Below are 15,561 nucleotides of genomic sequence, written 5' to 3' on the forward strand. Positions count from 1 at the left end.
CATGGCCTTATGGTTTCCTGTAGACAGGTGTGTGTTGTGCATGAGTGTAGTTTCCCCTCATGCGTTACATGGCTTTGCTTTTGACCAATCCATTTTCCATTTTCATAAAATCCTAAGTGCAAGCACTATATGTATGTTGCTGTATATGAACCTGACCTGGTTGGTTGCTACTGACTATCACACTCAAGTTTCTGGTGCCTCTGAAGACAGCTGGGCCAGGTCAGAAGCTTCCCTTTAAGAATGCAATCATGGAGTGACTAATTTTTGCCTGGAAGAGCCACTCATCACAAGATACTTGGGGCATAAGTGGTTGAAACACAAGGAGAGAGAAAATACATACTCCAAAGGGGGAACTAAGGAAGGCTTCCTAGAGGACACGGTGCTTGAGATGGATCTTCAAAAGAGTGGGATTTTGACCTGTGGGATGAGCCTAGGTGAAGAGAATGGAGTGTGGTCCAGGGGGGATGGAATGGGGGTGGTTTGGGATTGGAGGTCCTGAGCCAACAGAGAGGCAGATACTCATGTGGCATGGGGTTAGGAGTGAGGTGGTGAGAGGTGGTGACCAAAGGGTGGGAAGACCTGCCTTGCTGGCCATGATGTTCACTAGGGAAAGAGCAGACACTGAGGTCTTTCCCCAGAGTGATAGAACATCATCAGATGCAGGTGGACTGATGGAGCCAGCTGTCCAAGGGCAGGCATGTAGACTTTCTGCTGAGGTCAGAGGTCTTGCATGTGATACAGACATGTTCCTTGGACCTTGTAGGTATCCTGTGGGGCTCATCTTCACATGATTTCCCTGCCATGGTAGTAAAACAGGGTTTGGAATTCTTCTGGATTTGCAAGAGGGAGCTCCTTACACTTTGTAAATGCTGAGCATTATCATTTCTGTTAGGTAGATGGAGAGCTTAAAGAATGTGGAACAGTAATTGAGGAACAACCCTGTGTTGGTTGTTTCAGGAACTTATTCTTCACTCACCACTCAATGAGAAAAAGACTGGTTAGGATGGTTGCTAAGAAGCCTCTAGTTCTGGAAGTCTAAGTGTCTTGTCTACCTGGTGCTGAGGGCAAACTTGCCTGCCCCAAAGCATGACAAAGGCTGACCACTTGCCCATTCGGTGCATACTCAGGGTCTGCTTTCAGAGCCAGGCTGTTAGAAAAATGAGCGAGCTACTTGCTTGTAACAATCTAGATTGCTTGGTTTAACTTGGCCTGGTGTTTGCAGTTAATGTTTTAGGAAGAAATATCTCCCCAAACCCCAGGCAGAGGAAGGAACTGATATGAAGATGGAAAAATGCTAAGTAGGAAGAGAAGATCTTTGCTGATACCCTTGGACTTGACAATTAGAAGTCATCCAGCCATGTCAGTCTGACCTCTGGACTCACACAATCCGGGGAGGGTTGAGTCTTAAAAGGCTGTGAGTCATCATCCTCTCTCCTTTGCATTTTCCCAATGAAAATTTCCCTCAAAGAAATTCTAGTAGCGGAAATGATTACATAATTGCAACCCTGTTCTATTGTTGCACTGTTTTACAGCTGCTCTTACTATTTATTACCCCTCCATACCTGTTTATGTTCCAATAGGAAAGGGTGCTCAATAAAAATGTTGCTGAAGAAAGGTTACTTCCAGGGAGCAAGAGCAGTGCAGTGTGCAGATTGGCCCTTGGATGTCCCCACCTCTGAAGGAATGATGGGTGGCTCAGTAACTGGCCGGCTCAGGGGTGGACTCCACTAATTAGCTCACCCTTCGGTCCCTGGAGAGGACTAGCCGTGGCTTTGCTCCTTGACTCCTCTCTACCCTGTTCCTCCCGCAGGCTCGGATTGCTAACTGTGGATGGCCAAGTCAAATGTCTATTAAAAAAATCCTGCTTCCTGACATTCCCCAGTGGCTGTGTGACAAATCAAGGTTACCTTGAAAGCAATGCAGAGGGGGGAAACCCATCCATCTGTCAAGATGTGAGTCACCAGTGTGATGTCATCCGAATCTCAACTGATTCCATTAATTTTGACTGTGTAAGTACATAAAATACCAGAAGAAAATGAAACAGGTCCAGTTCCAGAGGCACACGCACTCACACAGACCCCACACGGATGTGCACACCCACAGATGCGCAGACACATGTGCGTTCATGCAGCTAATATGCCTGGGCAGAGGTAGAAGGGCCCATTAGTGCAACAACTGGATGTGCAGAGGGATGGCTTTTTTTGGCAGCGTTAATGAGGGTGACCTTCGGGTGGGGATATGCGGGCTGCACAGAACGGAAGATAACTGGAGACCTTGGCATCCCTCTCTCTCGAAAGCATGGCAGGGCTTACACAATTAGGCTTAATTATGCTCTGCCTTCACTGAATGTGTTCATGCAGGTGAAGTCTGGCTTTCTCTCCCCATGCCTTCCACGGCCTCTTTTCTTGATGCTCTAAACTTGACTGGCCTCCTGCTATGTTTTTTGGAAACTAGACATGGAGGATACTGTGATGGCTGAAGGTCTGCTTCCTTGGCATTATATGGGTCCTTCTCTATTCCTAGAGAAGGTGAGTCCCTGCCCACTTCCCAGTGGGTGTTTATGGGGCATCTTTATGCCTTTAAGGACTATTATGTTGACAGAAACCATTGGTCTGCTAGCCACAGGGCTGTGGCCAAGAGATGTGAGTATGAATCCCACTGCTTCTCCTGGCCTCAGTTTCTTCCTCTAAAAATGGGAATAAGAAAACCTACCCAGCCTACAGAGTTGCCATAGATGGCTGCACAGGCTGGGCACTGCACAACCCAAGACTCTAGGACGCATGTGACTATGTTGCCCGTGGAGTCCCTGGAGTTGTGCAGAGCAGTGGCCCTGCCAGCCTGCTTCAGAGCCAATGTGGGGGTCACATGAGATAAATGATTATTCAATGCCTACATCTCCTAACTTCCTGGTGTAAACTCATTGACTCCCGCTCTGTCAAACCCTCCCTCTTCCCTTTCCCGATCAACCTTGCATTCTTGATACTTAAGACTTGACTTTCCAAGAGGAAAAGAGAGGTGGAGGAAACTTCAGTGATCCTGGCTTTGCTAGGTCTGACCAGGGAGAAGCACGTCTTATACAAGGGCTTGTAGGAGGCAGCTTACAGAATACAGGAAGGAAAGGGTGGAAAGGGTCAAGCAGACTGATAGGAGAAATGAGCACATTGCAGATGTTGGCCCACTCAATGGACCTGCCAAAGACTTGCATCCTAACATGCACCATTGTCTGTGGTCAACTGAGTCCCAGGACATGGCAACAAATGGGATTCTTAACACTCATTGTAACCACTAGTTTTCACCTCACCCTCATTCATCTTTGGTGGCTCATTCTCCAGCTCTCAAGGCAAGTGGTGAGCAGCTAGGTTGGCACTGGCTTGTGTGGAAGGATGCAGCTACAAAACAATGTTGAGGCCCAGGCAGCATTAGTGGGTGATTATCTACCACAGTGAGCCCCCTGAGAACCCCCAGTGTTTAGAGAGTGGAAACAGGAGCATCCTAGGAACAGAAGAAGATTCTGGGGGACATTCAGTCTTGGGGAAAAGGCTCCACATAGAGGAGGCAGCAATGTTTTCCCAATAGGCTGTGCAAGAAAAGTAATCCGGAGCTTTTGAAAAATATGAATTCCAGGGCCGCTTTTCTTGAAACTGACACAACAAATCTGAAGTGAAGCACTTAATCTGTATTTTTTTTTAAAAAATAAACACTTAATTGGGGATAATTTTAGATTTACAGAAAAGTTGCAAAGATAATTTGTATTTTAATCATTTTTAAATTGTGAAATATAAAGCACATATAGATAAGCACCCCAAACAAAAATGATACCTTGATGATTTATGACAAAGTGACATCACCACACAGCTAAGAAATAGGACATGCCCAGTCTCCAGAAGCTCCCCCATGGCCCTGCCTTTTCCTTCCTACCCAAAGTTTTGCAACTTAAGCATGCACCCCTAAACCCCGAGGTTTAACTTTCATCCCTAAACGTTTAGTATTATTTTACCTATTTTTGAACTTCTCATAAATGTAATCATATAGTATGTATTTTTGGGGGGTCTGGTTTCTATTACTGGATGAAATTCATCCATGTTATTGTATATAGCTACAGTTTGCTCTTTTTCACTGTTCTAATACACTGTGTTATCCAGTACAGTAGTCACTAGGGGCAAGTGGCTATTTAAATTTAAATGGGTTAAAATTAAATCAAATTCAAAATTCAGTTCTTCTCTTGCACTACCTACATTTCAAGTGCTCAACAGTCATGTGTGTCAAATGGCTACCATCTTGAACACTGTGGAACATACAATTTCTGTCATTACAGAAAATGCTTTTGGGCAGCTCTGCTCTGGAAATGTTCAATTTTCTGAATGCATCAAGTTTACCCATTCTACCGTTGATGGACATTTTGGTTGTTTGCAGTTTTTGGCTAGTGTGACTAATGCTGCTGAGAATGTTTTTGTACTGGTCTCCTGGTGTGCATGTGCAAATATTTATGTTGGGTGTATACCTGAGAGTAGAATTGTAGGGCTATTGGTGTGTGTACATTCAGCTATAGCAGATAATGCCATACTGTTTTCTCTAGGGGTGTACTAATTTATGATCCCACCAGGATGTCTTTTCAAAAGCATCTCAGATAATTTTGAAGATCAACTAGGTTTGGAATCACTGCTTGATTTCTCCAAGGGGTGGATTTTGTCTTTATACAAGAAAGAGCCTTCTAATAACTCAAATTGTGTAACAGTAAAATAGACTCTCAGGAAAAAAAAATACCTCATGAGGTAGCAAGCCCCCTGTATTTAGAGGAATTCAAGTTTCTAATGCACAACTTTCTGATATAGCAGCTCTAAAAAGAACTCCTGAACTTAGGAAAACGCCTTCTTAAGTGATTGTGGAAAGTCCTTTCCAACTGTGAAGTTCTCGGATTCCATGCCTTTTCATGACCATGTTTGGTTAGATACATGTTGAACAGTGAAATTCTTCATAGTTAGGCAGCAGAAGAGAGAAAGGGCTGGTGCCACAGGGCCAGATTAAACACAAATTGGATCATTAGTCTTTGAATAATTGAGTTAGTTGTCTTGATGATCAGTGAAGCACCTTGTGCTTATTTAAACACACTGTTCCTACCTGAGCTTTTGGGATAATGGGAATGATGACCACCTCAGTGTCACTCTCTGCAGACATTTATGTATTCTCCTTATTTCTAGTTTAATGGCCTTACTGGATATGTGCCTATTGTTGTAACTGTCTCAAATCATTTTTGGAGGCAAGTGTGGCCTAAATTATAACATAGTAAAAACGTCCTCACTCTAACGTTGCCTGGTAGTCTGTTTTCATCTGTCTTCACGCTGTCTCTCTCCACCCATTCTTCCTGCTCCCCCCTGGAATTCCCTTCTACCCTTGAGGGGTTTGGAAATGAAGGGATTTATTCTAGATCACAAGAGAAATAGTCTTCCTGCCCGACCACTCAGAAGGCTGCCTTTTGGGATAGAATGGTTTCCTTGTAACTCACTTGAAGACTGATTGTTTCTTGTAAGAATGCCGTTAGGGGATTTGGGGAAAGGTCTTAATCTCCCTGGGTATGTGTGAGCAAAGGGAAAATGAGAGGGAGGCTGATTTGATAACCTGACCCTCTGCTGGACCCATGAATGGCAAACGTTTCTGCTCCAGTTATGGTCTGTGAGCAGTGCTGTGGTCTGGATCTGCCCTCAGCTCACAGATAATTCTTTTGGGCACACATAGAAAAAGTTAGGATCCCAAATAACCTGTGGGCACAGCTACAACTGGGCCAACACAGAGATGGGATCATGGTGCTGGTGGGTGGTGGCAGCTCTCACTCCCGCCCCACAAGATTTGAACTAAAGGATGAGTCAGGCTTTGTCCACCTAATTTTTGGGATGGAAGGCCCAACTGGGTCATGAGGTTGAACTTTAGAGAGATAGACTTGGAGCCTCTGGGGAGGCTTGGAGCTCCTTCTTGTTGCCATTGGGTTTTTAAAAACACCAGCTTCCTTGAAGGCTACAGACAGAAGCTATGAGGAGAAGAAACTTAAGAAGTTGGCACAGGTCAGACCTAGTGCCTGTGCCATCTTCTCTCTGTGGTCTTTAGCCTGGTCCCTACTTTCCTGGCCCTTGGTTTCTCTGAAACTTCAGGAACAAAGACAATCAAAGGGGTGTGTCTGAATAACACCCTCTGTCCCAGGAGACATATGAGGCTTAATTAGCTGGTACCCACAGGATGTTCTGAAAATGAGAAATGCCTAGGATTATTATCTATCAAATGTCACATACAAATATGCTCATGTTCCCATTATGGATGTATGTGTTGCAAACTTGTTCAATCAAGTGTGACCCGTTTGGTGGTTTTAATTACAAATATCAATAAAATTGGTTGATATTTATGGGCACAGACCCTTCAGATCTGGGGGAAGGAAGCTAATTGCGCAAGACAGCGCTGTGATTGAACTCCGAGGGAGGCACGGGCTCCTGCTAGCTGGGTGTGAGGCTGAGACAGCTCTAGTCTCCCTGTGTTAATTAAATGTGATGAAATGAATATTAACTTGTAAAATAGAGACCTGGGCTAAGATGACTTGGTGGGTGGGGCTGAGGCTGAGGAACAGGTCTGGGGTGGCTGGACTCAAGGGCTGTTGTCTTCTCCAGAAGCAACAGTGGTTTGCACTGTTGTTTTCAACCCTGGCCACACACAGAGGTGCCTGAGGGGCTTCTAAAACATGCTAAGGCCCGAACTGCCCTTCCAGAGACCTTTGTGGGGTGGGGTTGCCCTGGTTATTCGATGACCAGCCAGGACTGAGAACCACTGATGCAGTGAAAAAAATTCATGCCAACAGATAAGACACTGGGCCAGCCATGTGTCCTTGAGTCTCTTACTCTCAGAGCCTCAGTTTTATTTGGTTCTGTTTTTGTCTGTAAAAATAAGATTAATCAAAACTACATTGTGCATCTGTGATGACAATATGAGATCAAAGGAATGAAAGGGTTAGGTACCTGGTGGGGCCTCAGAAAGAGCTAGTTTCTGCTGCTATGAAAGATCAGTGTTATCTTTACTGCTGGGAATAGAGTCATTAGCATCTTTAATCAGATAAGAGAGCCAATTCCAGAAGCCCCAGAACCAGTTCAGAAAGCTTATCCTTAAATTCTGTTTTTCTGGCACTAGCTTGGTCCTTAAATCTGTATTAGTCAGGGTGCTCCAGAGATACAGAACCAATGGGATATTCACACCCACATCCACATCGACACCCATATCCATATTTGTCCCCATTCATATCCATATATGTGTGTATATATTCATACTCACCTATGCGCGCGCACACACACACACACACACACACACACACACACACAAAGAGATTTGTTATTGAGGCATTAGCTTGTGTGATTATAGAAGCTGAGAAGTTCCATGATTTGCTGTGTGTAGGCTAGAGACCCAGAAAGGCTGGTGATGTAGTTAAAAAGCTGGAGGGCCTGGGTGCTGAGAGCAGGAGAAGATCAATGTTTCAGCTCAATCAGTCAGGGGGAGAGAGAGAGAGAATGAGAGAGAGAGGGAGAGAGAATCCTCCACCGTTTTGTTTGATTCAGGCCCTCAATGAGTTAGATGATGTCCATCTACACTGGGGAGGGCAATCTGCTGTACTGAGTCTACTGATTCAAATTCTAATATCTTCTGGATTAGCAACCTCACAGATACACCCAGAAATAATGTTCAACCAGATAACTGGGCATCACCTGATCCAGTGAATGTGACCCATTAACTGGCACACTTAATATTCCTAAAATTCAAGTACATGTGAGCCAGGATGAATTCAGAAGACTGCAGGTTCCTGGTGGTTTAAGCCAAAGGTTTAGGTGGTTTAAGCCACTCATCCTTCAACCCCCCTCTTTTTCTATAGAAACAAAAGGACATATCCTAGAAGGTGAGTGGTGCCAGGCCATGGGCTCAGATAGCATGGCTGAACCAGAACTGCAAACCCTGTCTGCTGACTTCTAGCCCTCAGCTCATTCCATTCAAATTCCAAAAGCTTGCCTTTTCTGTCAACTGTGAGGAGAGTTGTCCTGTTGGTTTGCATGTTAAGTCATCTGAGACTTGGTCCCTTGGGAGAAATCATGCTTTGTGAAGCAGGGAAAGATGGTGCGATACACAGGTTTTAACTTGCTTTCTCACTCCCTTAATCAAAGTGCCCCAATTTCACCCAAACTTCCTTATACATCATGTCTTCCCTTCTTGAGACCCACACACTGAAGCTAAACTGGGGTACTCAACAGGCTCCATTCTTTCCTCTCGCACTGTTCTTTCACCTGGAATATTCCTCCTTACAACATCCATAACTGGACACCCCCAAAAGCCCAGAAAAAACTGCTTCCCTGTCTATGAATCCTTTCTTGAAATGCCCTCCTTCGGAGAAACTACTACGGCAGTGTGTGTATTTCATATGGTATGGACCACACAGCCCTGTTTTGCTGTTTGTGAGTGTATCCAACTGTCTCATTCCTGTCACTGGACTGGACGCTGGTGAGGGCAGGACAGAGCTGTGGAGGAGCACAGGCTTGAGCACCAGGCACACATGGCCTGAATTCCACCCCTGTCACTATTGGCTTTGTGATCCCAGGAGAATCATTTGGATTCTCTAAGCCTCTGTGTACTCATTAATTAAAATGAGGAAATAATTCCTTCTTCTCAGGGCTGATGTGAGGATTAGTTTGATACATATTTATGAAAGAGTCTGGCAAAGAGAGGTTTTCATAGATGCCTGTGGAATGATTAAATGAATTGATACAAACTATCTGGCATGAATGTTGAAAAATCACTCTCACTGTATAGTTAAAAATTGAATTTTGGGGCGGTGGTGAGGAATTTAAAGATCCCTTTGAGATGCTCAAGTTGCAAGATATGGGTCTAAGGAAAGGAAGGAAGTTGGATTTGGGGGGACCAGTGCGAATCCAGAACCTTCACTGAGTTCTCAGTGCAGCTGCAAGAAGTGGGGATTATATTCTTGTAAAGACAGGGTTGTAGTATTGACTTTGCTGCTTGCACGGGCCTGTGGGAATTGTTTCCCTACTTTGGCCCTTAGTTTTATAATATAGGAAATGGGCTAGGACTCCTCATGCACATGACTTACATCCATAGGACAGTGCCTGGCATGTGCTTGGTGCTCCACAAAGGGCAACTATATGGCTGTGGTTATGATAATGACTGTATCAGGAACCACCTGTTGACAGGACTCCTGGTTCCACGGCATTCCATGGCTAGTGGTAGCCGCCGTGGTGCCTCTGTGCCAAGTCGGCCCTCTTACTGCTGTGTGGCTGGCCCCAGGTAGCCTGTCTCATCCCCAGATCACAGTGTCACTGAGCAGGACTTCGTCGTGGGTGTCCATGGTGCATCTTTTCAGAATTCTCTACACTTGCTCCCATGAAAGTCCCCTCTGTTCCTGTGTTTTCCAAAATTGGGCCTGGCTTGTCTCTTGTAAATCCCCACCCGACTCCATTTCCCTTATCAACCTGCAGATCGTCTCTCATTTGTCATCTTTATTAGCTTTTAATCTCCCATCAGTTTAGTGCTGGGGTTTAAGAGTAGGATTAGTGGGGGGAGTTTAATTGGATGATCCTCCATGGCCCCTTGAACATCGGATTCAATAAAAGTTTATGAAAAGATAAAATCGCAAAGGGTTTTACAGCCCCAGACACAGCAAGAGACTGGTTCGAGAACAAGGTAGCTGTTTTTCAACCTCAGATAATCCGTGTTTCAACTTGATTAAATGAGGAAGTGAGTTTTCTGTCTCTCTCCCTTCCTCCCTCTCTTTCCTTGGGTAATGTTACCCTTTTCCTTCTGGTGTAAGCAAAAAGCCACTTTCTGCCAGCCTCTCCTTCCCTCTCACTTTGATTCTCTCTGACAGGAAAAATAATGAAACCTGGGTGCACCAGAAAATAACATTTATTTCACACAGAAATATGCTGAACCACCACTGAAGGTGGCTGAGGTGATGCATTTGATGGGAAAGAGGCCAGTCTTCAAGACAGGACACATGGTCCATGCAGGAGGAGGGCGGGAAAGTGCTCCTCAGCTGTATACTCCTGTGCATCCTGAACTCACCTTTCCCCCACCTTCCAGTCTGCATCCATGGAGAGGGTGAGGGTGGGGTGAACAGTGGGATCATTTGTGAGTTTGTTCATGTATTCATTCAGCAGACATTATTGCATGCATACTATGTGGAACACGGGAGATAGAAAATGAATCAGGCCCCTTCTGCTCACAGGAGGGCACAGTCTCTGGGAGAGATGGACAGTTTGTAAGGAAGTAATGTTTTCTTTTTTATAGCTACAACCACAGTTAAAGGAAGGGATGGACCCTGATGGGTTCTCATGCATTATTGTGATTCCATAGCAACGTTTGGCTGTCTGATGTAGGGTGGAGGGAGTTTTCTGCACAATGAAGGGGGAAGAATTTGGAGTTCCTAGTGGGAATCCAGTAGGTGTAATGGGGGTGGGATGAGAGAGGAGAGAAGCAAGGTAGGAAAAGGATCCAATGGACGGATGTTAATCTATGGACACCCTGAGCTGAAGATGTAATGAAAATGTCCTGATGTGGGTGGCCCAAGGACATTGAAAGAGTAGTCTACCATACTTATCAATGCTTTTTGGGTATAGTTATTCATTCATCCATCCATTCATCAATAAATGTAGAAGCTCATAATCACTGGTGACCATGAGCATGCAGTTTCCCAGGGAATTCATAGATCCAAAATTGGTCTTTGGATTTCCACTGGCCATGAATTGGAGTTCACATCAATCTTAAACACCAAGAGACCCCTGGGGCTCTGTGATTTACCCAGTTCTTATCAAATACCAGGTGTAATAATGGCAGTAGTATAAAATAAAGCCAGAGCTTAAATGAAAGTGACTAGTCCACCTTGGAGAAGTGATCTAGTGGGTGTCAGAGCACAGTATTCACAGAGGGGGACATGCTGAGTTAGGCTTTGAAAGATGGTAAGAGCTTGCTAGATGAATGGAATGGGAGTAGAGATGGGGCACAGAGCACCTCAAGGTGACGAAATAGTGAGGAGACAGGAAATAATAAGACAGACACAGATGTTGGGGTGCTTGAAGAGATGTGAGGGCAGCAGTGGGAGTCAAGGCTGCCAACAGAAGCTGTGGAGGGAGTGGAGGTGGGGGTTGTGGAATACCTCTGATGACAAATAAAGGGACTGTGACCTTGGTGGTTGGTGGAGGACCACTGAAGAGTTTTGCTTATAGGAGGATCAGACTAGTATTTTCATTTTAGAACTATCATCCTGGCTCAGCATGGAGGATGTGGGATGAGACCATAGTCAGTGTGCCTAGTCAGTGACAGCTGTCCAAGAGAGAGAAGCAGGCCTGGACACAGGTGGCCACGCAGATGGAGAGGGGACATAGTGGAGTTTAACAATATAAAAATGGAATTTGGGGATGGGGCACAGAGGAAGAAGTTTATATCTCCAGCCCCTGGCCTGGTGCCTAGCTGATGAGTTGTGGTGTTGTCTGGGAGGGGGATGCAGGAGAATATTCAGGTGTGCTTGAAGGGATGACTCAGTTTGGAATATGTTGAGATTTGGGATATGTATCTGGTAAGCAGGCAGATGTGCTGGAAGTCATGTGCTCAGATGAGATGATCCAAGGAGAATGTATATAATGGTAAAGAGGAAGAGAGAAGAGAGAAAAGAGAAGGATGGGGAAGGGAGAAGAAAGGAAATGTGACCCATGGATTTCTGACCTTTTTCCTGACAGTGTTCTAGGACCTTGTCTGCTTCTACACAGCTGTGGATGGAGATGTTAGAAAGGTCTTACTTGTGGCAGCAATGGAGGATAACTCCACATTGTTGGCAGATTTGTGGGGCAAGGGGTCGGGGGTGCAGGTACTTTACTCTTGATGTCTGGGCTGGGTGCAATGCCACTCCTGAGCACAGCCCCATGGCAGCACAGAGCCTGTGTGTGACTCATAGTGAGGATAAGTTGGTTGGGAGCCCTATGTTTGATTGGAGCTTTTGGAGTAGGAGCTCCAAAAGTCCAAAAGCCTTGTGGAGCTTGAAGCTTGTGTGATTGTGGGGGGGAAAAAAGAATGCAAAATTGTGCATATAAAGTGGGAAGGGGTCATGGAAGTGAGGAGCTCTGACACTCGAGCTTTATTAGCTTCATGATAAATTCTTCTTTGTGAGATTTCTGGAAAGCTCAGGAGATGCATGTGTGAGTTGAAATTGTGGTGGTGGTGTGTGTGCCTGCACATGTACTGTGTTCATTTATGAGGATGAGCTAGGATAAGTGGGAACCCAGGCCTGGGTACTTCTTGGGCCTTGTCCCACTTAGCAGGGGACTCCCATGAAGAGGGGTCCTAAGAACATGCATTGGGTACATAATCTAGAAGTCAGTTGGAGCACCTGTCCTTTAAGATCTAGATAAGATTGGTTCTATATTTGCAGAGGTTGGGGGGCAATGCTTCCCCAAGACCTCTAAAAATTCCTGAGGGACTTACATTCTCATGGTCACTTTTATTCCTTAACTGTGCTGCCACCAAATTAGGTATGGATCTTCAATGTCCCTGCTCCATATCACATTGACTCAGAGGTTGAACTGATCCTCTTGTTGTAATTTATACACACCTGTACACACTCATTCACTCACAGCTGCAAGGCCTTTATGTATGAGGCAGACTTCACTTAATAAGGATGGATATGTTGAAGTAACACAATTTAAAATTGAGTATCAGCTATCATGAATATTTAAATCCCCCTGCCATTTCTCTTGGCCTCCCCTCTTCCTTCCTGCCATTCTTTCTCTACTTTGCTCTTTTCTTCTTCCTAACTCTTGTTCCTTGTGGTTTAAGGATCCTTTTTGATCTTGTTAACCAGTGTCCCCTGGGACTCAACTTCTAAGCCAAGTGTATCAACTGACTCTTGTTGTGTAACAAACCACCCCAAATTCTGTGTCTTAAACAACAAGTGTTTATTATTTTTGATGAGTCTATGGGTATTCCTGCTGATCTTGGCTGGGCTTCTTCATATGTAGGTAATCAGCAAGTGCATCATCCCAGAGATGGCTGGTCTGGGATGGCCTTGGCTGGGATGACTCCACTCTCTTCCATGTCCAGCATGCTAGCCCAGGCATGTTGTCACCATGAGGGTAGGATTGAAGAGGGGGTGAAAATGTGTGAGCGTTTTCTTCTAGGCCTCTGCTTGCATTACGTTTGCTGTCCATGTGGCCCAGCCCAGAGTCAGCATGGGAGACACTATGCAAAGGCATGGCCATGACACAGTATGGGAAGCAGGGGCTGTTAAGTGCAATGCATCATTCATACCATGTCTTTCCAGAAGTATTTCCCTAAGCAAAGACTGTTCCCTCTAAGAGGCATCCTGGTTACAACTGTTAAGACAATAGTTTGTTTCCCTCTGCCACATCTGGTCCCTGCTTTGTATCTTATTAAGCAACAGGAATAGCCCAGGGTCTGACATTTTGTAGGGGCTTAAGCATTTCCACATGAAAGGGAAATTTTTGTAAAGCATTTATTTACTTTCCTAAATCTTATTGGCCGATCTAACCTCTATTTTCAGAGGCTTGCTTGTGTTCCAACAGACTGTTGAACAGAGGAAGGAGGTAAAGCTAAAGTTACCTTGTTGGCACTTCAGATCCATTGGCCAAAATGAGGAACTGAGGCAATGAGAAAACTCTCAGTGATTCCAAATTCTAAAATGCTTAGACCACACATGCTCCCCCAGTAGCACAGGGCAAACTGGGCATCTGTTATCAAGGTGGGGTCTCAGGAGTGTCCCCCTAGAAGGCCTGTCTATGGAGTTGGGGAATGAGAGTCAGTGTATCTTTCTAACTATTCTCATTCCATGGGGAGGGTGTGGGATGGGGTGGGTGGTTCTGCTCTGCACCTCTCTCTTCAGTACATCCTTCTTAATCAAGGTGTGTGCACATGTGCATGAGAGATAGAGGGAGAGGAGATGGCGTGTGTATATTCATATGTCTGTACACACATATATCAACATACCTCAGGGCTTTCTGCCAAGAGAGGCACAGCTTTGACACTGCTTTGCTCTGCTTTGTGTTAAGCCAGACAATAAAAGAAATGATTAGGGGCTTTCAGAGCAAGCACCTGACAATAGGGAGAGGTGAATGTAGGCTGATTGAAGTTCCATTTACCCCTTTCCTGCAGAGCAGGGAGAGGCAGGCAGGGATGGTTCTGCACCTGCATTTTGTGGGACCAGTCCCAGGGTAAAACCTTGCCCTCACTCCTCCTCCCTGACTCCCCAGGGCCCTCAGGGTTGGTTAAATTTATTGTTCTGGCGTTTCCAAATCCATGCGATTTTCTTCCAGGACTGTGAGTCTAAATGTCACCCTTGCTGCACAATTACTAACACATTGTGCTGATGGGGGTGGTTCAAAAGCTCTGTTGCTGTGAGGAGAACGAAAGCAGAGGCAAGTCTTGGGAAGGTGAAAGGAGAAAAAAAGAAAAGAAGGTAAGGAGAGGATGAGCATCCTTGCTACTCCCATGGTACCCAAACTAGCCCAGATGGAGTCAACTAGAAGGAAACGGGCCCCCTCAGGCAAAGCTTGTCAAGTTGTATTGCCCACAGGTGCTGCAACCACTGGGTAGCTTCTTTGAGGAAATCACAATGAGGTTTGAGATGGGGTGGTGGTTTTGCTGAGCTGGAATCTAAGAATGGGCTTCCTACTTGGATTTGGTAGGATTGTTGAGAAACTTGGATTTTCTCCTGAGGGGCATTCCCTGGGCTCAGTGGAGAAGAGAGACAGTGTGGGGTAGTCTAAAGTCTACGAAGTGAAGTCACGTGGACATTCACCAGTGCTCAGTCACATGTCAGCTGTGTGACCAGGGACTAACCACTTTTCTGAGCTTTGGTTTCTTATTTTGTTAAGTGAGGATAAGTACCTCTACCCTGCTCACTTTGCAGCGATGTTGTGAGGATTAAATTTAAAGGATGATGTACAAAAATAACTTTGAAAAGAACTCATCTGGGCCCCATCAGTGAAAGGGATTTATGCTGCAGTCCAGGTGGAGGAAAGTAGACATCTCAAAACATGGACAGGCACATAGTTACCTCAGCTCTGAGGCTAGACTTCTGGGTTGCAATCCTGCCCACCCCTGGCCAACTGTGTAATCTCAAGAAGTCCTCGTGTCCTTCTGATGACTCAGTTTTGTAACCTGATGAGTGGGAGAACAACCCATGCCAACCTCATAGGGCCACTGTGAGCTTTAAATGAGTTGAATAAAGTGTTTAAGGGCCTAGACAACACCTAGCAAGTAATAAGCCCTCAGTCAATATTGGCGATTATTATATATCTTTCCTGGAACATCCTGCTTTAGGATGCCAGAGATCCTTCCAGAAAGATTTTATGTGATGATTATGGGAACCTGACTCAACCCAGGTAAAGTGTCTGCCCCCCATGCTGGGCACACAGTTGTTGCTTGAGGTATGTCCCTTCATGTGCTGTCTCATCTTACTGGGCCATGGGCTTTCTGCTTTGTGGATTCTGGGGGAAAGAACCCCGAAGGCCCTGATGAAAA

The 15,561-nt window shown here is 45.3% G+C and overlaps 1 long non-coding RNA gene across 1 annotated transcript in view; it reads left to right on the forward strand.

Moving 5' to 3' along the window:
• Window positions 1–1,224: 1,224 nt before the first annotated feature.
• The window catches only part of LOC147581579 (uncharacterized), a 66,884-nt gene continuing 52,547 nt past the window's right edge, over window positions 1,225–15,561 (forward strand). Inside the window, exon 1 of the long non-coding RNA XR_015250051.1 lies at window positions 1,225–2,009. This is a non-coding gene — a long non-coding RNA (uncharacterized LOC147581579). The remainder of the gene's footprint in view (window positions 2,010–15,561) is intronic.

This window comes from Puma concolor, chromosome B1, assembly GCF_028749965.1.
Source record: "Puma concolor isolate L17-30 chromosome B1, mPumCon1.1.hap2, whole genome shotgun sequence".
NCBI lineage: Eukaryota > Metazoa > Chordata > Mammalia > Carnivora > Felidae > Puma > Puma concolor.